The sequence below is a fragment of the Rattus norvegicus genome, chromosome 2 (genome assembly GCF_021556685.1).
Source record: "Rattus norvegicus strain SHRSP/BbbUtx chromosome 2, alternate assembly SHRSP_T2T, whole genome shotgun sequence".
Classification (NCBI taxonomy): Eukaryota; Metazoa; Chordata; class Mammalia; order Rodentia; family Muridae; genus Rattus; species Rattus norvegicus.
The window spans coordinates 72,654,831-72,676,919 of NC_141535.1; the positions used below are offsets into that span (position 1 = coordinate 72,654,831).

Genomic DNA, 22,089 nt, shown 5'->3' on the forward strand with positions numbered 1-22,089 from the left:
CCCAGGGATTCCCCTTCCACTGTTGATCTTACTAGGATATTCATTGCTACCTATGATGTCAGAGTCCAGGGTCAGTCCATATAAAGTCTTTATGTAGTGGCTTAGTCCCTGGAAGCTCTGGTTGCTTGGCATTGTTGTTCATATGGGATCTCAAGCCCATTCAAGCTCTTCCACTTCTTTCTCTGATTCCTTCAACGGGGGTCCTGTTCTCAGTTCAGTGGTTTGCTGCTGGCATTCAACTCTGTATTTGCTGTATTCTGGCTGTGTCTCTCAGGAGAGATCTACATCCGGCTCCTGTCTGCCTGCACTTCTTTGCTTCATCCATCTTGTCTAATTGGGTGGCTGTATATGTATGGGCCACATGTGGGGCAGGCTCTGAATGGGTGTTCCTTCTGTCTCTGTTTTAGTCTTTGCCTCTTTATTCCCTGCCAAGGGTATTCTTTTTCCCCTTTTAAAGAAGGAGTGAAGCATTCACATTTTGATCATCCGTCTTGAGTTTCATGTGTTCTATGCATCTAGGGTAATTCAAGCATTTGGGCTAATGGCCACTTATCAATGAGTGCATACCATGTGTTTTTCTGTGATTGGGTTAGCTCACTCAGGATGATATTTTCCAGTTCCAACCATTTGCCTACAAATTTCATAAAGGCATTGTTTTTGATAGCCGAGTAATATTCCATTGTGTAGATGTACCACATTTTCTGTATCCATTCCTCTGTTGAAGGGCATCTGGGTTCTTTCCAACTTCTGGCTATTATAAATAAGGCTGCTATGAACATAGTGGAGCACGTGTCTTTTTTATATGTTCAAGCATCTTTTGGGTATATGCCCAAGAGAGGTATAGCTGGATCCTCAGGTAGTTCAATGTCCAATTTTCTGAGGAACCTCCAGACTGATTTCCAGAATGGTTGTACCAGTCTGCAATCCCACCAACAATGGAGGAGTGTTCCTCTTTCTCCACATCCTTGCCAGCATTTGCTGTCACCCGAGTTTTTGATCTTAGCCATTCTCACTGGTGTGAGGTGAAATCTCAGGGTTGTTTTGATTTGCCTTTCCTTTATGACTAAAGATGTTGAACATTTCTTTAGGTGTTTCTCAGCCATTCGGCATTCCTCAGGTGTGAATTCTTTGTTTAGCTCTGAACCCCATTTTTTAATAGGGTTATTTGTCTCCCTGCGGTATAACTTCTTGAGTTCTTTGTATATTTTGGATATAAGGCCTCTATCTGTTGTAGGATTGGTAAAGATCTATTCCCAATCTGTTGGTTGCCGTTATGTCCTAACCACACTGTACTTTGCCTTACAGAAGCTTTGCAGTTTTATGAGATCCCATTTGTCGATTCTTGACCTTAGAGCATAAGCCATTGGTGTTTTGTTCAGGAAATTGTTTCCAGTGCCCATGTGTTCGAGATGCTGCCCTAGTTTTTCTTCTATTAGTTTGCGTGTATCTGGTTTGATGTGGAGGTCCTTGATCCACTTGGACTTAAGCTTTGTACAGGGTGATAAGCATGATCAATTTGCATTCTTTTACATGTTGACCTCCAGTTGAACCAGCACCATTTGCTGAAAATGCTATCTTTTTTCCATTGGATGGTTTTGGCTCCTTTGTCAAAAATCAGGTGCCCATAGGTGTGTGGGTTCATTTCTGGGTCTTCAATTCTATTCCATTGGTCTATCTGTCTGTCTCTGTACCAATGCCATGCAGTTCTTAAATTTCCTTGTGGACTAGAATTACCATTTACTTTTACAAATCTACTAATCCACCTTCAATAAGTCAAATGAGAAAGTTATGGGGTCTTAACATGTCATTTAGCTGGTTAAAATATGAATAAAATCACTGAAACTATGAGGGTTTCATTAAAGAACATATATCAGTTGTATAACAGGTCACACCATGGCATTTTTTTGTATGTACATATAATGGATGTTCATCACAATGAATACCATAAAAAACCTCTACTTGCTTATTTGGCCCTTTATTATTCATATATTGTTCCCTTTCAACTTTCATGTAGTTTATCCAAATCTAGATTTTACATTGTCTTTTAATTCATAGATGTCTACACAGATAGGGTATATATATATACATATATATAATCTTTATGATTGTTACATAAATTTATGGGATGATCCCTCGTACTCTTGAACAGCTCTATGAATACTCTTTTCTGCATTCTAGACTTTTTCCTGAGAACTGTGTCTATTAAATAGTGAAATTTCAATGGCATGAATGATATAATTGGACACAGAAGTGGCAGAAACCATCCATGGGCACTTAATAACCAAGTGAACAGGGGTATGATTAACCCAATGTGCTGTATGAAAGGATAAAAAGCAGGAGTCAGAATAGTAGATCTTTCTCAGAGTGACTCCACTGGCTGACTCAGAATGTTACTATCTGGAAATTACATATTCTATCAATTTCAGCAAGAATTGCCTAAGTAGAGCATAAGTCAAGGGAATATAACATTTCTGGAGGGATTAAAGAGATCATACTCATAATCCAGGGCTTGGAAGATGCAAGATTAGAGATTCCAAACACATGCTCAATTAGCTTCCCTATCTCTTCTAAAGCTGATAGAGGATTATCATCATCTTAAGCAAATGGTCACTTTAAATGCAGCTGCTTTGACATATCTGTTTTCACTGCATGAGCACATTAGCATTTTCCATAGGATTGGATTGGAGTTATTAATTAGCCAAACATATTCTTTCTTTATGCTGAGACAAACAGACCACCAAAAGTAGTCCACTTTCAGCAGACAATGCCAACAGTACACTGTCAGTGCCCCCTCTCACAGTGGTATAAAATGTTTAACTTCCTATATCACAATTTAATTGTAAAAATATTTCACCACCTTTCCCTTGTGAACTACATAAAATTGGCCTATTTTCACATTGTATCTCTTCTTAACATCAATAATGTAATGTAAATACTGAATTTTCAGATTTTATGTAATTCCAAAAGTGATGTTTTTTGAAGAGGGGTGGTAACCTGGAGCAAAAGAATGAAAAAGCTACTGAGACTTGGGGGAAAGGAGAGTGACATAGGAAAACCAGAGATTGGAACACTAAAAATTAAGGGCCATTTGAGTGGTTGTATGGATCCAAACACTCAATCCAAAACACTCTAAGCTACCTAAAATATATACATTCATAAATAAATTCTATCTAAAGGAAGCCACCAAATAATGTTGAGACATAGTCCTCACTGTAAATTTATTATCACCAAATGAAGATTCCAGGGATATAGATGGGTTGTATCACATTGCTTTTTTGGCCAAAAGGGCCCCATGAGAACCCCTAAGCAACCGAAGCTATTGTCAATTCAACCTGTGCTTCACCACACACTGATACTAAGGCAAATAATTGTAAAGAAAAAACATACCTCTGTAGCTGAACACTGAGAAATTAAGCTGCTCCCTCCCTACAGCCTTCACCTCTATGGATTGTATATGGTATCAGGAGGTACTCTGTATACCAAAGGACAAAGGTGAACACCAAAATCCTTTAGTCTATAATAGTGACCTGGCTTCAAAACACACTGGTATCAATACTAGCACACATTTGTGGGAGTAACCAATTAAAATCAGATTCTGCTTTGATTAAATCAGATTTAATTAGCCCACTCCATAGATGAAACCCATACCTATAACTGTGTGTCCAAGACTCTGAGACTAGACAAACCAGGGACTTAGTGGAAAAACCAAATACTACTGTTCTGCTAAAGTAATGTATCAATAAAATGACTACTATCAATATTCTGCTATACATATTGATCAGTGCCTTCCTCAGCTACCATCAGAGAAGCTTCCTCCGATAGAAATGGAAAGGAATATAGAGATGCACAGCCAGAAAATATGCAAAAGACCTGATCAATTTTGGCTTAGACATAATATTGACTGTACAATAACACTGTCAAAAACAAACTTTCAATATATTGTGGGATGAAGCAAGGCAAGGCAATGATCTATGAGTATAGCAGATGTCATTGGGAGTCATTTTCCTCTTACATTCCTTTAGAGTAACAGTAGTATTTAATTTTACCCCAACTCCTTGGGTTATAACATCGCAAGTTCTTGGTCAACAAGAGTAGTATATTATATATGGGTTCTTTCTCAGAATAAACATTAAGTCAAATTAGATCAAATTAGAGATCCACGTCCAGACAGTATGGAAAGACTAACAGGCCTTGAAACACTACGCCAAATAGGATGTCTTCATCAAACACCTTCCTATCAGAACTCAAAGAATTCAGAAGAGGCAAAAAATGTATGAGGCAGAGGGGATGGAGGACACAAAGGAAACAGGTCCTTCAAAACACAGTACAACCAAAAACATATGAATTCACAGAGATGATATGGCCTGCAAGGGTCTGAACTCAAATGAATCCCTGAGCTTAGCAGGTAAGTTTATACATACCGTATCCCAAACATAGACATTTTCTCTAATTGGTGAATTATTTTTAAGAGTATTTCTAATGCCTAAGAGTAGATGCCAAATACAAAACAAGGTCAGGAAAATCATTGGAAGCTCTTTGTCGTGTAATGTGTTAGAGAACTTTTTAATTTTACCATACATGTCCTTTGTGCATAAATCAGTGGTTGTGGTTTTGTGAATTTTATGGAATTCTTGGGTGTGAGAATGTGTGTGTGTGTGTGTGTGTGTGTGTGTGTGTGTGTGTGTGTGTGTGTGTCTGTGTTTGAATTCACTTTTTTGTTCTTTTTATGTGGCTCTTTTTCTTCTGTTTGTTTCTTCTTTTTGTTATGTTTGTCATACTGCGATTTGTTTGATTTTTTTATGTTATGTAATTGATGTTCTACATATACCTGTTTTACTTCTAATGAGAGACATTGGGAATGTTTTCTGATGAAAGCAGAGGTTGGGAAAATCACAGAGAATCTGGAGAGAGGAAACCATAATCAAAATATATTTTATGAAAAAAGTCAATTTTCAATAAAAGAATAAATTCCAGATCCAAATAATAAAATGAACAAATAAATTAAGTGACCTGTCCATTTCAATAATTAATAAGATATTTAGATATCTTTTTATGTAGAATACAGTTTGCTAGTATCCTAACACATGTCAGATGCTTAATTCACTTCTTTAAAATTAGGAAAGGCCTGAGGTTCTCTTGACTTTGAGAAAAAGAGAGATATGTGATCCACTAAGGAAATCAGGTGTAATTTTCAGATAATATTAAATCTTAAAATGCAGCACTTTTGGTAACACTGGGAGACTATCCAGGCCTATTTCACTATGTAAAGGAAACTTGGACACTTATCACTTGTGTATAATATGAAACTTGTTTTTTTTATGTGTTGCAATCTAGGTATTGGTTACATACACATATAATTATGTTCTCTATTATTATGGAGTTCATAATCAGTACAGAATGTATTTCTGACATAAACTGTTTATGTTTATGCCCCTTAAGTAAGGCATTCAATGGCTAGAGCCAAGGAAAATGGCCTGTAATCACTTCTCTCTATCAAGAACCTACAACCTAAGCATACTTCTTTGTGAAAGGGTCACTGCCATGGAATGAGGAAGCTGAAAGAGAGAGAAAAATACATAAAATGCAATATAGAGAGGGAGACACACACACAGATTGAGAGAGAGAGAGAGAGAGAGAGAGAGAGAGAGAGGAGAAGAAATAAATGACATACATACTAGAATAATAAAATCTTGCCACTCAACATTTTTCATGTGTTTTTTAAACTCGTGTTTGTTATGTATGTGTCTGTGAAATATGTGTACTTAAATTTATAGGTGGACTTTATTATCATTCTCTCTCTCTCTCTCTCTCTCTCTCTCTCTCTCTCTCTCTCTCTCCTGGGTTGTTCAACAAAAGACATTGGGTATCTGTTTCCTCTATGCTCTGACTTAATGCCTTATGTTAAGTTTTCTCAGTGACCCCGAAGCTTTTCACTTCAACCAGGTGGGCTGGGAAACAATACATCAGTACCTGTCTGCTTATGCCCCTCAACCCCTCAACACTGGAGTTTCAGACATGGCATCTGCTGCAACTTGAGACTTTGGGGCTGGAAGCATGGGCTTAATACCTAGATTTTTGTGGTGCTTATGATTCAGAAAAATTGTTCTTACTCACTGACCCACTTGCCAGGTCCTATATGTCAGTCAGATATTTAAGGGCTCATAATCTGGTGGTTTAATTGATTGGTATAAGCTTCTCAACCTGTGCTGTTGTTTCCATATGTGGATGGTTTAACAGTGTCATCCATAGAGGCCTTTATGTATTTTAACTTGTTGTTTCATGTGTTTGTTGTGACCTCTGCAATACGACAGATGATATGTTGGTGACTGTCTTGAGACCTATTTTGCTGGAATTTAGTGTGGATTATTCTGATATTGTAAGTTTATTTTAAGTTCATTGTAAATTCCTGTGTTTTTCATGTAATGCCAGACTCCTAATTTTAGATGAAGACAAATAAACTGCATTTTGATACCAACTAGGAGAAATGTACCACACTCACATATAACATGTTTACATGTTTATATGGTGGCTAGTGTAAATATATATTACTTGGTCATTTAAAATTTAGTATAGAATGATAGACATGCGATAGAACATTGGAAGAGAAAATCTAAAATCAAATGTTTCAATGTGGAAAAGGTTGTATTCAACGTAATATATTTAATAAATAAATCAGCCACTGAAGCTAGTCTTTCTATTAATTAATTATGTTATTTATTTACATCCTAAGTGCTTCCTCCCTGGTCACCCCCTAGAAGAGTTCTTACCTCCATCTGCATTCTCCTTTACCTCTGTGGGAGTGCCCCTCCCATTGAGGATACCCCAACCCTGGGACATCAAATCATTTTAGGATGAGGCACATCCTTTCCCACAGAGGACAGACAAGGCAGTCCTCTACTACATATGTGCCTGGGACCTCAAAGCAGGCCACACAACCTCTTTGGTTGGTGGCTCAGGCTCTGGGAGCTCTAAGAGGCCCAGTTTTGTTGACTCATTTGGTCTTTCTGTTGGGTTGCCATCCCTTTGAGTTCCTTCAGTCTTCCCCCTGTCTCTTTCATGTAGAACTCCATCCAATGCCTGGCTGTGGGTATCTGCATCTGTCCCAGTCAGTTGTTGGGTAGGACATCCATTCTAGCTTCTTGGCTGCAATCACATCTTAGAATCAGTAGTAGTGTCAGGATTTGCTGCCTGCTCATGTGATGGATCCAAAGTTTGGCTGGTCACTGGTCAGCCATTTCTTCAGTCTCTGCTCCATTTTTTTCTTCCTTCATTTCTTTTAAGCAGAATCAATTTTGACTAGAAAGTTCTATAGGTGGATTGGTGTCCTCATCCTTTCACTGTGTTTCCCCTCTGCACACTGAATGTGATCTCTTCAGGTTCCATACCCCCACTGTTGGTATTTCAGCTGTGGCTACCTGCATTGAATCCTGGAAGGCTCTACCATGTTAGGTCTCTGGGACTTCCTAGAGATTGGGCCTTCTCCCAGACTTGGCTATTGCCTATTTCTATTCATCCTCCTGGCCCTGATCTTCTAACCTGTTCTCTCCACATATCTGATCCTGCTGCACATTATCCTCCCCCATCCCTCTTTCCCATGTCCTTCCCTCCCTTTGCCTCCCATAACTATTTTGTTCCCCTTCCAAGTGGGATTTAAGCATCATTACTTGAGCCTTCCTTCTTGTTTAACTTCTGAGGGTCTGTGGCATTGATCATGGTTATTCTGTACTTTTTGGCTAATATACACTAGGGAGTAGATACTGTGTAGGTCCATTTGGGTCTGGGTTTCCTCACTCAGGATGCTATTTTCTAGTCCCATATATTAGCCTACAAAATTGATAATGTCCTTGTGTTTAGTAGCTGAATACATTTTCTGTATCCATTCTTCAGTTGAGCAACATCTGGGATGCTTCCAGTTTCTGGCTATTATGAATAGGGCTGCTATGAACATAGTGGAACATGAGTCCTTGTGGTATGGTGGAGCCTATTTGGGCATGTACCCAGGGAAATTATAGCTGGTTATTCAGGTTAAACTACTTCTAATTTTCTGAGAAATTGTTAAACTGATTTTTAGATTGGTTGTATAAATTTGCAATCCCACCAGCAACGGAGAAATGTTCTCAACATCCTTGTAAGCATGTCCTGTCGCTTGAGGTTTTGATCTTAGATGAATCTTAAAGAATAGATGATCTTTTCATTTCATAGATTTTATAAATAAACTTTAGGATATTTTGGCTATGTCAAATTGTGTAAACAGCATTTAAAACATAAACACGATGGTCTATTTCAACTAGACATTCAGTCTGATGAAAAACAATTCAAAGAGTTCTTGTCTTATACCTATACTACTATTCTATCTCTTATTCAAGTTCATATGATACACAACTAAAGATGTAAATTTGGAAAAAGAATAATCACTAAAAGAGTTGGAACAACCTTCACAAAGTCAGAAGAGATATGAAAAACAACAGTACTTGAATTAAAATTTGATAGTGTGGCCATTAAAAGTAAGAAATTAACAAAATTTGCATTACAATGATGAGCAGGAACAGAAATGAGACAAAGCATGGAAAGGATGCTGCACAATCTGTACAGATCCATCCTGTGGTGTTTGATGTGAGGAAATGATCTAGGAAAGAAGAGGGAGGTAGGGGAAGAGGAAAAACTGAATCATAGTTAAAGATAAGTTCTTTTCCTAAGGAGTTTACATGGAATACCTTTATGATCAATTATTCAATGTCCCAGTAATGTAATGCCCTTTTAAAATAATCACATTTTAATTGTCCTTATGATACTTAAGAGAAGATGTCAAACAGTAATAATGACTTGGAAGCAGAAAATAGTTGGATCATAAAGGCATGGAAGTAGAAGTGCTTGCCATAGCAAGAATATTTAATGTATATAATATATTATAGATACATATGTGATGTATATACCACAGATTTTATGCACAGTTTATCTCCACTATGAATAAAGCCACAATAAGCTATTTTTGGAAATGACATCATGAAATTTGCAGGCAAATGGAAGGAACTAGAAAAAAAAGGACATCCTCAGTGAGCTAATCCAGATACAGAAAGACGTATGAATTCATTCACTTATAAGTGAATATTAACTAGTTAATAAATGATAATAAAACTAAAATCTACTATGAGAGGCTAGCTAAAGATTAGGACAATAAGGAACTCACATGGGCATTCTTATAAAAAGGAAATAGAATAAATTTGGAGGGTGTGGACTGGAAACAAGGAGAGACAGGAGCAGGAGGGATCTTGTATGGGGGTGGGATGGAGGGAGAATATGTAACAAGAGACAGCTGGAATTGGGTTGCATTTGGGGCACAGTGTGGAACCCTACTCTGCAAGGAAACTTCCTAGAATCTATGAGCATCACTCTAGTGAGGACTCCTAGTAATTGAGAACACAGAATCTGAACTGGTCATCTCCGGTAACCAGACAATACTTACAGTGGTGGGACTAGGCTGCACTCCATTGAGTTATTGGCTGGTCAAAGGGTCCTTTGGAAATTCCTAAGCAAACAAGACAGATTCTATGTCACAAGATCACCCTGTGAAACTGACCTCAGGGCATCATTACCAAGGACATCTACAGAGCTCATCGAATGTAATGAGGTCAAGGTGATACCTTCATAGAGTTTTCAACCCTACTTGTAGTCTCTTTGATATGAGAAAACACAGTGAAAGATATGGAAAGAGAAACCTAGACACCATCCCAGCCACAGGACCCACAATTTACAATGTGACATACCTGCAAGATCTCCTGGGACAATGGTAGTGCAGCACTTGTGAGAGAAGCTAATCAATATCTGATTGACCTAGAGGTCAACACCACAAGAGAGAGTCCATTCCTTACACTGCTGGATAACCAGGAACTAGAGACTGAATAGTCCAGAAACCTAGGATAATATTAGACAGGACCAGAACAAAGAAAGGAGAGAGAGGGACAGGGAGAGAGGGAGAGAGGGAGAGAGGGAGAGAGGGAGAGAGGGAGAGAGGGAGAGAGGGAGAGAGGGAGAGAGGGAGAGAGGGGGAGAGGGAGAGGGAGAGGGAGAGGGAGGGAGAGAGAGAGGGAGAGGGAGGGAGGGAGAGAGAGAGAGAGAGAGAGAGAGAGAGAGAGAGAGAGAAGAAATGGTGGCTATCTTCATCAATTAGTTCCTTGTCCAATTGTCATCAGAGAAGCTTCCTTCCTCTGCAGAAAATGGGAACAAAGGTAGAAACCCACAACCAGACATTTCACTCAAGAGACAGTGTCTAAATTGGAATTCTCAGGTTATTTTTCTAGGGAATCTGGAAGACATGCAGGGAGAAAAGATTAAAGGTGTCAAAGGAAATGACAGACACAAGAAAAACTTTGCCCACCGAATCAACTAAGCAGGTTCACATCACTTCACGGAGACTGAAGAGGCAAGGATGTGGTCTATAGATGTCTGCACCAGGTCCACTGCATAAACATTGTGACTGTTAGCTAGGTCTTTGTGGGAACTTTAACAATGGGAGCAAATATATCTCTAACTTTTTTCCTGTTCTTGATATTCTTTTCCTCCTGTTGGTTTGCCTTGTCAAGCCTTACTATAATGGTTTTACCGCATCTTATATTTTCTTGTTTTGTACTACTTCACTGTTGTCTTTTGGAGGCCTACGGCTGACAGGGGAGATGAGGAATAGCTGGGAGGATTGCAAAGAGGGGAAACTGGCAGTGACATGTATTGTATGAGAGAAGAATATATTTTTAATTCTACATACACAACACAAACACACACATATACATATCTTGAAGAAATCTGTTATTTCTATTCAAGTGGAAAAGTTATAATCATTTAATGTAATCTACAAAAGGAAGAAGAAGAAGAATTCCAATAAAGAGATTTAAAGAAGTGAATTATTAATATTAATTTTAAGGGAGAAAGGAATAGTTTCCAGAATTACAAGAAATCCTTGAGGGTGATTACAGATGAATAATGATGGGAGTTTCCTGCCACATACCAGGTAGAAACTTGTTTAGGCATACTGATCTATGAATGCCTAGAGACATTTCTAAGAGTTTTGCAATAATACGGTTTAGATTAATGAATATTCTGCATCTAGAAAGTTATTAGTATAAGCATTTTAGGAGAAGCATGTCTAGGTTTATAGGGTAAGGAATGAAAACCAGTAATTATATATGCTATAGGTGGTGATTTAATAATCTGAATTCCCTTTTGCAAGTTTATAGCTGTACTGATAAAATCATTTTAAAGTGGGCACAGAATGAAGCTCACAGGTCATTTTCTTTATATTAAGAAGGGAATAAAAGGCAGGTAAGCTGTCAATCTTAACAGCTGCCAGTAGGAGTGATATGGGTAAGAGGAAAAAGGATATAGAATGATATTTGTGTCTTATGACCTTGGGTCAAAGGAGAGAGATAAGCAATAAAAGTTGGCAAACAGCCTACAAATGCATAAGGGGAGTTTCTCTGGAGAGAGTAAGGATGTCCACAGTTCCAGAGTAAGCAGGCTTAAGGTTTGGATTAATATATAAACTGGAAAAATGTTAAGATCAGTTTTTAGAAGAAGATGGGATAGTAATGCTTTGTAAGCAACTGTATTCAGGGGAGTGCTTCTTGGGGGTATAAATTTGTTATCTCGTTAAAGTAAGAACTATTACTCCCACCATTTTGACATGCCCCAAAGCCTTTCAGGTGTTATTTAAGCTGGTCCACTGGCAAGCAGTTTGGCATGCCCAGATGGAGTGATTCCTACTGGATGGTACAATTACTTATAAAATCTTGGACAGTTTAAAATGTTAAATTTCTACCCAAGTCCTAGGTTAGAACTCAGATTTAATAATTTTGACCAAGAAGAACTTGGTTTCCTTTAATAGGCCTCAATGAAATCGTGGTCCATCTACCCATCTCCATTTCAGGAAAGTGTGATACTGCTCATTAGGTTTTGTTGCTATGGAACATGAAGTGTGATCATAAGCTGGTTGTTAATGGTTATCTTGCTGCCCTAAAGTGCCAAAGATCAAGCAAGGAATTTTGTCTGTGCTGTGTTAGTGAAGTTAAAGGTATAACCTATGGAAAATCTTATATAAATACAAGAAATCAAACAACTCAATGCGATTTGAGAGTAAGAAGTAGTGAAATTTTAATAGTTGGTGGAGATAGCCTTGCTCAGTGCACTGTGTGTTCCTTCAGATCCAGAGCTTCTATTAAAGGCAAAAAGAAAAATCTCACATTGAGAAAGTAAATGTAGACAGAATGTGGAGAAGATTTGACAAATGATGTGGGCATAGCAGAATTTACAGTGGCTGAAAGAATAAATAATTCTCTAAGTTATGCTTGAATACACCGGAGTAATGGTAGAGCACACACATGGCTGGCTAATATTAAAAAGAAAAACAATCCAATTTTATATGAATAATTGATGATCTGAATTAATTCACCATCAGTGAGAGGATGGTCACTGTGTGTATTCGGGCTGACTTTCAGGCTATTAATTCATAGCCTAAGTTTCACCTCTACTCAGATAATAGTATAAAGGATTTATACGTATAATCATTATGTAGTAGTATATTATGTGCTGGATAGGTTTTTCTGCCCTAGTCAAATAGCTGAGGAGATCACAAGATCCTGGAAAGAGGGTAATGTTAGACAAAGACCCATGACTCTGGATTCACATACAAAATGAACAACTTTTGTTTTGCCACACTTATATAGTTCTCAGCTAGCTGCTAGCAATAGTATTGCAAGCAGAACTTGATCAAATGTACCTTTGAGCACCCTGTTGAATTCTTCCTTCCAGCACTTTGTAACCCTGTGTCCATGTTTGTCCTGGAGGACATTCCTCCTAAGCCATACTATGAACCTGCAATTGTCCTTGATCACACTTCCATATGTAGATCAGGTAAGGTATGTCTTCGATGAAACATCTGCAGGCCATCTCGACTCCAAAAGTTTTCACAGGGTCCTCTCTCTGAAATAAACCACTGTTGAATTTTAGAGGAGAAGGTAATTGGTATCAGAGATAATTTCAGAAGTGTTGACATTGTCATCAGTTGTCTAGCTTCCTTGCTGTAGTTTTGGCAACGACCGTAACTAAAAGCCATTTGGGATAGGGAAGAATTTACTTGACTTAAAAGCCATGAAGAAAACTGAACAGGAACTCAAGCAGAGGCTTGCAGTGGAATGTATGTAGAAATGCTTCTTGCTGCCTTGCTTACAAGCTTGTGTTTACCTTTCTTAAACTGTCCAGAATGCACATAAGAAATAGTTCTTCACACAGTTTTGCTTCTAAAAGTAGCATTACACACCAGAGATCTTGTTAAAATATGAATCCCATGCTACCACCAGCATGGCACCTGCAGACGGGCTGGCTTGACCTGTTCTCAGCCAAGCAGACTCTCTGACCCCCACATCTGACATCTCTCCACCAGGTAATACAATCGCTGGGTGTGGCAACTGGCATCCTCAATTGTAAGCCATTCTAAGTTAATTTTTTCCATGGCGGATCCCAAAGGATCAGCCACCTGAATCAGGAGCCTCCGCTACCTATGGCTACCTACGTTTTGGGCTCCATGATCATCTCCTGTTGCAAAAGCTCTATTTTCTCTCTTGCTTTCCCTTTTCCCTTCTCTGATCCAGAAGTCCCGCCTACTCATCCAGTGATTGGCTCCTTGAAATCTTTATTCATTAGGCAAAGGTGCTGCCACAGTGCTTCACATAATACATCCCTACATCTACAGACAATTAAGACGACCCCTCCCCCTTACCCCCATACCTGCCATACACTGGCTAATCTAATCTGGGCATTACTCCAATCTAAGCCAACTTCTTTGTTCTCTTTAGACTGTGACAAGTTGCCAATTAAGAAAACTCCACCTCTTGTCTACTTTACACACAAACATATCACTTTCAGACAGTCTGAAACTCATTCTTTGTCTCCTTTGCCAACCATTGTACTACATTAGTATCATAATATAAATCTTTTAAAAGTCTACAGTCTTTGAAAATGACAACACTGTTAAACAAAAGTAAAATTCTGGATTGTTAATGAAATGTAGAGCGCCTACCAATAATTATTGTGCACCTTGTATAGTAAAAAGTATAAAAAAGAATATTGACATTTTTGCTAGAGGAAGTAAATAATGATGAATCGGGACTGTGTAACCTAGTTTTAAGATCATGTCATAGGTGGATGTGTCAGTGACTTCGTGATATTCCATTAATATTTTACAACTTTTGTGTTGTAGGATATCACTTAATATCTATTAAAAAACAATTCTAATTTTATATGCCTCCGGGGCCATATGATTCTAAGGTTACAGATTATTACTACATTGTAGATATTCTGTAACAATGGTAAAAACTTTCAAAAGTTTCTTTGGATTTTTACAGTCAAAAATAAAACCAAATAAAATGAAAAAATTTGGCTCTCCCTTCTAAGTAACAGTCCTTCATTAAAGGATATCATAGCATAAACTCAAGCAAGAATTTACAACAGAAAACAGAGAGGACTGTTGTCTCTTAGCTCATGGTTAACAGGATTTGTTATACACCCTAGGATCATCTACTTAGGAATGGTCTCAATCATTTTGGTGTGAGTCAAGACAAACTTCCACAGAGATGTCAGTCTAATGTGGACATTTTTTCAATTGAGAGTCCTATATCAGGTGACAATAGGATATGTCCAATTGGTAGTCAGAGCTAATAAGACAATTGTGTACTTAAATGAATGTTAATTTGAATGTTCCTTGTAATGTATAGACAAGCCTTGTCTACAAACATTAACTCCACAATAACTTCTAATTATTGTTCAGGGCAAAGGATAGTCATCATAGAAATGACTCAACTATTTGAAAAGATACACTGTAGTTGTGTCAAGCTCTCTATTGCTTAGGATTCGGTAATTCACGAACCCTTCAAATCAGGCTGGACATATCTTTTTAAGTCTTGTTTGTTTATTCATTCACTCATCCCTCTTGTCTCCACATCTTGAACTCTACAATTATAGACAAGCACTACTATAACTGCTTTGACTGGTGTTGGAAATTGAACTAGAATTCCATGCATACTAGGCTAGCATTTAACAAACTAAGGTATATCCTCAGACCTAGGCGTATCTCTTCTTACAGATATAGTTTCACTGGACTGTAGCAACAATTACTTATTTAAGTACTGGATAAATGAATCTCTTTCCTGCTATAATGACTGTGGAGTCATTATGATAGACTATATTGTTATCATCATTGAAGATTTTTAATATCTGTTTCTTTTAAGTTGATTTAGATAATCAGTACTGTTATTAGGATAGAGCCTATCTATCCTAATTCATGGATTTAGAGCCTAAATCCAGAAATTACTGCTTGAAAAGTTAACATTATCATTAATTCATGAAAATCTATCTCTATCTATCTATCTATCTATCTGTCTGTCTGTCTGTCTGTCTGTCTGTCTGTCTGTCTATCTATCTATAAGACATAATGTCCTTAACATGGCTGGAGAGTGATTAGAGATAAAAGTTACATGTCTACAAATTTTCCTTTAGTTCTAGTCAAAATATGTTTCTCTTATTTATTTTAACAATTACATTAAAATAAATGTTAACTATTATATACTGCATCTAAGAATTAACGTAAGACTTAACAAATATACATGTCTATACTTGATCTTAGCTGAAAGGCTAAGAATTATTAAATGCATGGGATTAAAATCCAACAAATATATTACTAAAATAGATAATAATATTCTATTTCAATGCAGTAAAATATCAATCTCTATAAGAAATTTTTCTTTCCTCATTTAATTGCCCTATGATATCAAACATAGCTACAGTTCAAAAGTCTAACTGAGAACAAATACAAAATACATCCTATATGAATTTTTTTTCCTATGAAGAATAAATTATCAGAAGTATATTAGAGATTTTAATGCATCAACCCATCATATTCAGGATGAAATACACTATCTTATTTCTCTCACCAAACTCTGGCCAAGATAAAGTACTATCATTTATAAACAATTTTCTCTGGGAAAAAATGAAGGAAGAAGAAAAGCACATGAGATCGATTGCTTGTCCTGAGAAGATGCAGCTGAAGTAGTAACAAAATTCTACAATAAATAACTACTTGTAAGTAATAAATTACTCAAACCAAGTGATATCTACATCTTTACACTTGTAATAAATCAGCTATGATCATTTAAATCTAATTTTGTCCAATTACCAGAATCTCATTTTGTTACATATATCAATTTTATATGTATAGACATATACCTACATATTCTGTTTATAATATTAACTCCACCTTTCATACAGTGACCATTGAGTAATTGTGGTTTATTTCACTTGATATTATTAAATGTGTTAATCAGCTACCCACTCTTGTGTAGTCTTTTCCTTTTTCCATATTTCATCTGCCTTAAGACAGTTTGAAAGTATGATACTATGTCTGCATTATTCACAGAGGCATCCACGCAATTCAATATATTACTTTTCAAATGAAAATTTTCTCACATTGTTTTGACACATGCTCACAATCCATACTGACCAACTCATCTTCCAGCTTCTCACAACTTCCTATGAGCCCATTCCTTCAGCCTCCTCTCTAAAAAATTTTTTTCATAAATGTTTGATTTTCTTTTATGAATTGCTTAGTTGAACCAGGGTCAATGGAATGGTTAAGGGTCTTGAACTATTCACTGAAGTCTAGGGGGTTTCTGCAGTGGTTAGACAGCTAAAGATAATTATCCTGCTTATCCAAGAACCTATTAGTACTTGAGAGTTCATCTGTGAAAGAGAGTCCTATGAGTCTGCCCATCTTCAGGGGCTATTGAACAGGGCTGATCTTTGGTGGGCCTGGTATAGGTAAATATAATTAGCAGTGGTTAATGCTTGTAACGGCTGTATAAATACTAGAAGTTGGGATTTCGTAGCCCTACATATTATGAGATGGCTCATACATACTTCCTGTTCAATGCCAAACCATGTCCCCTGAGTCTCAGAGAGAGTAGGAAATAAAAATTGTAAATGACTTATTTAGAACTAAGCTCACAGTCCTTAGTTATTATCTGCATTTTTGGCAGCTATGGGTCTCTGCCTTTAACCCCTTCTTCATCAGGATAGGTTTCTTGGATTAATGCTTAGAGCACTATTTTGTGTGGCTATAATCGTAGATATTTAGAGTACAGCTGAATGTCACCTTCCTAATGTTTACTAGTTTTAGGTTAACCTGACTCATTGTATATATTCTTTAGGAAAGTAAGAAAAATCATGTGTGTGTGTGTGTGTGTGTGTGTGTGTGTGTGTGTGTGTGTGCACGTGCGCACGTGTGTGTGTGTGTGTGTGTGTGTGTGTGTGTGTGTGTGTGTGTGTGTGTGTATTCTGGCAGTTATGAAAAGTGAGGAAAATAACAAACTCTGTTATTCATATGAATCTAAGTTTTGGGACAAGTTCCCTCACTGGCTTTATATTAGTTACCCTTCTGTTGCTATGGTAAAATCTCATGAAAAAGGAGGAGTTTATTAGGTTTGCAGTAGCATAGGAATAAGAGCCCATCATTGTATGAAAGCACAGCAATTGGCAGGTATGGCATTCTGAGTGGAGGCTGAGGAGGACACACATGTTTTTGAGAAACTCTAAACTGCAAATTAAATGTGGAGTGTGACTACTAATTCTCAAAGCCTGCCCAAGCTGACATCCGTTCACCAGCAAGAGTATATCTCAGTTACGTTAATTGGGAACACGTCATGTAGTATGCAAACCTATGGAAGATATTTCTCATTCAAACAACCATAGTACTGAACCTCACCAGATGAATGCTCAAATAAACCAATGTGTTATTTCAAAACAAAATTGTAAACGAAAGAGTTCACAAGAGACAAAAATGAACTCAGTTGTGGTAAAAACTAAGCAATGCAGTATTAGATAATAACATAGAACATTATATGGTGATGTCTGAGTTCCCACTGGTGTACATAAATAAGTGTATGAATTGATGAATGGTCAAGCAAAAAATGAAAGGCCAAGAATAGACAAGTATCTACTATAAAACTATATATAAAGTATCAGTACAGAATTTTTCCACTGAACAATCAGGATTTAACCTTTCTTGATTATGAACTTCTTTGTGTCTGAACCCAAAACAGGGAAAAATACAGAAGCAGAACCCAAGTAGCTTCATAGGAAAGAACTGTGTAATAAACCAAAATAAACAATTGATAGCAAAACCATAAGCTATTCTGATACCGCCCTGCACATGAAGAAGTGAGAATAACTCTTTAAGTTCTATGTCTGGTCCACTCTACCCCCAGTCTCACTGTAACCATGAGAAATTCAGGAGGAAAATCTCAGTTGAGGTTCATGGACTGTGTTGTATACAAAGGAGAATTACATTTCAAAGGTTTTCATGATAATTAAAAGAAGGGAAGTCTAAAAAGCTACACTCAGCATAGGAAGCTCCCAAAAGCAAAGTTGTACCCAGCTATGAAAAAAATGAAATTGAAAAAAGATAAGTCAATATTTGTTACTTAAATTCTATTTGCTGCAAACTATTAGAAACTATGTCCAGGATACCTTCATATGATGCTAATGAAATAGTCAATTCTTAGGTAAATGAGAGAGGAAATTGTCTGCTGGGTTCTTACGAATTTTCCATCTTCTTTTGACCAGTTTTAATTAAATAGAATTTGCAAACACATACATGTTTAACAGAGGTAGCGGACATTCCTACTTTGTTTGTTCTTGCCTTCTAGCACAATTACCTGACTGGTCCTTTGTACGGAGGATTGTAATGACGTTGGAAAACAAGCGAAGTCTGGGGTATTGAGAGAATGGTAGCCTTTTTAAAGGTAGGTGCTACCTCTTATCAGTAATGCCTGCCTCAAAGCTCAAAATGAATTCTTCGAAGAACAAACTTCATAAAAATCTTAAAAGAATATGTTATAACATTTATTTATTTCTACTTTAGCAGAAATTAAAGTTTTTATGAAATAGAAGTTTATGATAGATCATAAAATCTTGTAAAGCTTAAGTGATCTTTTCTTTTTCCAAGGAGACTTTTATTTATTTATTTATTTATTTATTTATTTATTTTGTTTGTTTGTTTGTTTGTTTGTTTTCCTCATGCCTTATAAATTAATATCTAGATTTGAGAAAGCCTATTTTTCTCTTAATAAAATGGATGTCTTTTTCCTGTCATCTCTTTTACGGAATTTTTCTACTCATAATTTGTGGTATTATTTGTGTTAAGTCAATGTGTCTCATTTTGATCGCAAATATAAGATGAAGTTATTGAAGGACATCTGAATCCTTTCCAGCTTCTGGCTATTATAAATAAGGCTGCTATTAACGTAGTGGAGCATGAGTCTTTGTTATATGTCGGGGCATCTTTTGGGTATATGCCCAAGAGAGGTATAGCTGGGTCCTCAGGTAGTTCAATGTCCAATTTTCTGAGGAACCTCCAGACGGATTTCCAGAATGGTTGTGCCAGTTTGTGTTGCTGGGATTAAAGGTGTATGCCACTAAAAAAAAAAAAAGAAAAAAAAAGGAAGAAGACGTTTTTGCATGTGGAGAGAGAAAACAACAAACGACAAACTTTCTCTTCTTTATTAATTTTTTTATGGCCCATCCAGGTTCAATTGCTTCTTTTTTGCTGGCAACTCTATGGTGTTATTCACTGTGATAGATCTACGCTCTGATATTCAAACACTTTGTTTTCCTTCATGGGCACAGCGATTAAAGTGCTTCACTTAACACATCCCATCTGGCAATGATAGAATTTATTCTGAGCTGTAGTCAAAACAGCTGTGACATTCTCTATCCCTGATCAGTTCTCAATTAAGATTAACCATTACTCTAGAATCTCAGAAAGATTTCTCAAGAAGAAACATTAAGAGCTGGAGAAATGCCTCAGTGGTTAAGAGCACAGACTCCTCTTCCAGAGGTCCTGAGTTCAATTCTCAGTAATCACAAGGTGGTTTACAACCATCTGTAATGGGATATGATGCCCTCTTCTGGTTTGTTTGAAGACCTCCACATTGTACTCATATGCATTAAATAAATAAATCTTAGGAAAAAGAAAGTAAATAGATGACGAAAGCAATTTTCTAAACTCATGTGCCTTTATAGATATTGTTATAATATTTTTAAAAATTCTCTATGTATGCCTGGATAAGTATAAAGTTGAAGACATTATTTCTTCTGTGCCTTTTCTGAGATTAACTCATTCAAAGCATGGTGGACCTCAACCTAATTCTATAATATCATCAAGTAATTTCACCTGTCATCTTGAGTAAAAATTATGTGAATTCTGATAAAATTCCCAAATAAGATACATTTTGAAAGGAAACTAATCTTTTTATGTCACAGGTCTGACCCATTCGTTTCTTTATTTTTTTTTTCCATTAGTAATTGTAATCAGAATTTAAAACTTCTCTTTTGGACCTAAAGTATCTTGACATTGTAAAATCTGGATTGCTTAAGACAGATTCAGTTTTTTATTTTTGATCATGACAAATTCAGTATTATTATGTATTACAGATTAGCATTTCTAAGTTAATGCCTGTCATTGGCAAGTTTCTTTCTCAAAAATCCTATGATTGCTTCAACCTAAGTATGTTATATAATATAAATATAGTTTTTAATACTAACCAATTCTAGAATAATTATTGATATGTGTGTGTAGTAATACAGATAAAACCGAAGATAGCTCATATATGGGTGTTTTATAAGTAAATATCATGAACATACCCACTTTAAAAAGGAATGTAACTTTTTCTTTAAGTCTTTATTAGTCTTTAACATATCCAAAGTTCAAAATTAATGAAGAGAAAAGCAATCTTGTCAAGAGTCCTATGTTTCATTCTGTTGTCTAACTGAATTTATAACAATGATTAAAGGGAATTTCTTAATTCTTTAGTATAGAATAATTTGAAGATCTGAGCCTGATGAAAAGCAAAGAAATTGAGACGTTCAATTCTCATTAGTGAGAGTGAATTTCACATTCTTTTAGACATTCAAAGAGACTATTTTGACATTGTTTCTTTTCTGTTTTCAAATAGTTCACCTATGGAAATAGGATTGAAGGTAACATGCCTATAATAGAATTAGGAAATAATGTCTAAAACTGCTAAAACTATCATTGTATAAAATTGTACTTATGAGTAAGAATGTTGCCATTAGTTATTTTAATTTCAAATAGAAAATCTATGAGGCCCATTTGCATTCAATAGTCTTATAGTTATTATGAAACAAAAGGAAAAATGTCAACTTCTATAACATTTTGTAAAAGTCATTAAACAGCAGTGTTCAAATTTCTCTGACATATGCACTGTCATTGTTTAGGTAACCATATTTATTACTGGTCATAAAAAATGGGAAATAGGGAATTTGTGTCCGGTAAACTTTAACCCATTTCGATATTTACACTCATTAAATGGATATTAAATATGAGGAAACTTGGCAGATAAACCCGGAAAAGGAGATAGTAGAAAGGAAAAAAAAGGGATCTAAAACGTGTTTAGGCTTTGAGTCCCTGTTATACAGAAAACAATTTTGTAGTTGACTCATTTTGAACAAAGGAAAGAAAAACCTGAAGAGAATTTTGGTTATTTTGGGACTTTGGGGAAGCAGATTACTATGATAATTGTTTAACAATTTAGTTTTTGCATATCAGTTTCTGTTATTTTAAAAGTTCAAGTTTAATTATGTCCCTGTGCATCCTTTGCACATTTAAAAAATTGCTTGCAGACACATCTATTTTTCTGTAGGTATATTAATGTTGTAGGAGACTTTAAATAAAATTATTCAGGGTTAAGGCTGCATTTTTTTTCTTTTTACATTTTAAATATGATGAGACAGAGTAGAGAAAATAAGTAATGTTTACAAAATGAGCTACAGACAGATTCAAAGTAAAGATATATAAGAGCTTTCTTTGGAGACCTAGAAAACAGTAAGTCTTTAGAGGATTGTCTTGAGTGGCAGGTCCTGACCCTCAGGAAACCCCAGCTCTGAGCTGATGATGAGGTGAAACACTGGCTGATGGAGACAGACCAAGCAGCAGTCTTGCTCAGCTGGAGTCAGGAGGACATTTCTCCTTTC

The 22,089-nt window shown here is 36.4% G+C and overlaps 1 protein-coding gene and 1 pseudogene across 1 annotated transcript in view; both read left to right on the forward strand.

The window, feature by feature from the left end:
- Cdh12 (cadherin 12) overlaps nucleotides 1–22,089 on the forward strand; it is a 1,210,919-nt gene that overhangs the window by 345,948 nt on the left and 842,882 nt on the right. Inside the window, exon 2 of the mRNA XM_087621288.1 lies at nucleotides 18,744–18,839. The gene's annotated coding sequence lies outside the window, so the exon portion shown is untranslated. The remainder of the gene's footprint in view (nucleotides 1–18,743; nucleotides 18,840–22,089) is intronic.
- LOC147996129 (large ribosomal subunit protein uL29 pseudogene) overlaps nucleotides 11,959–22,089 on the forward strand; it is a 59,153-nt pseudogene continuing 49,022 nt past the window's right edge.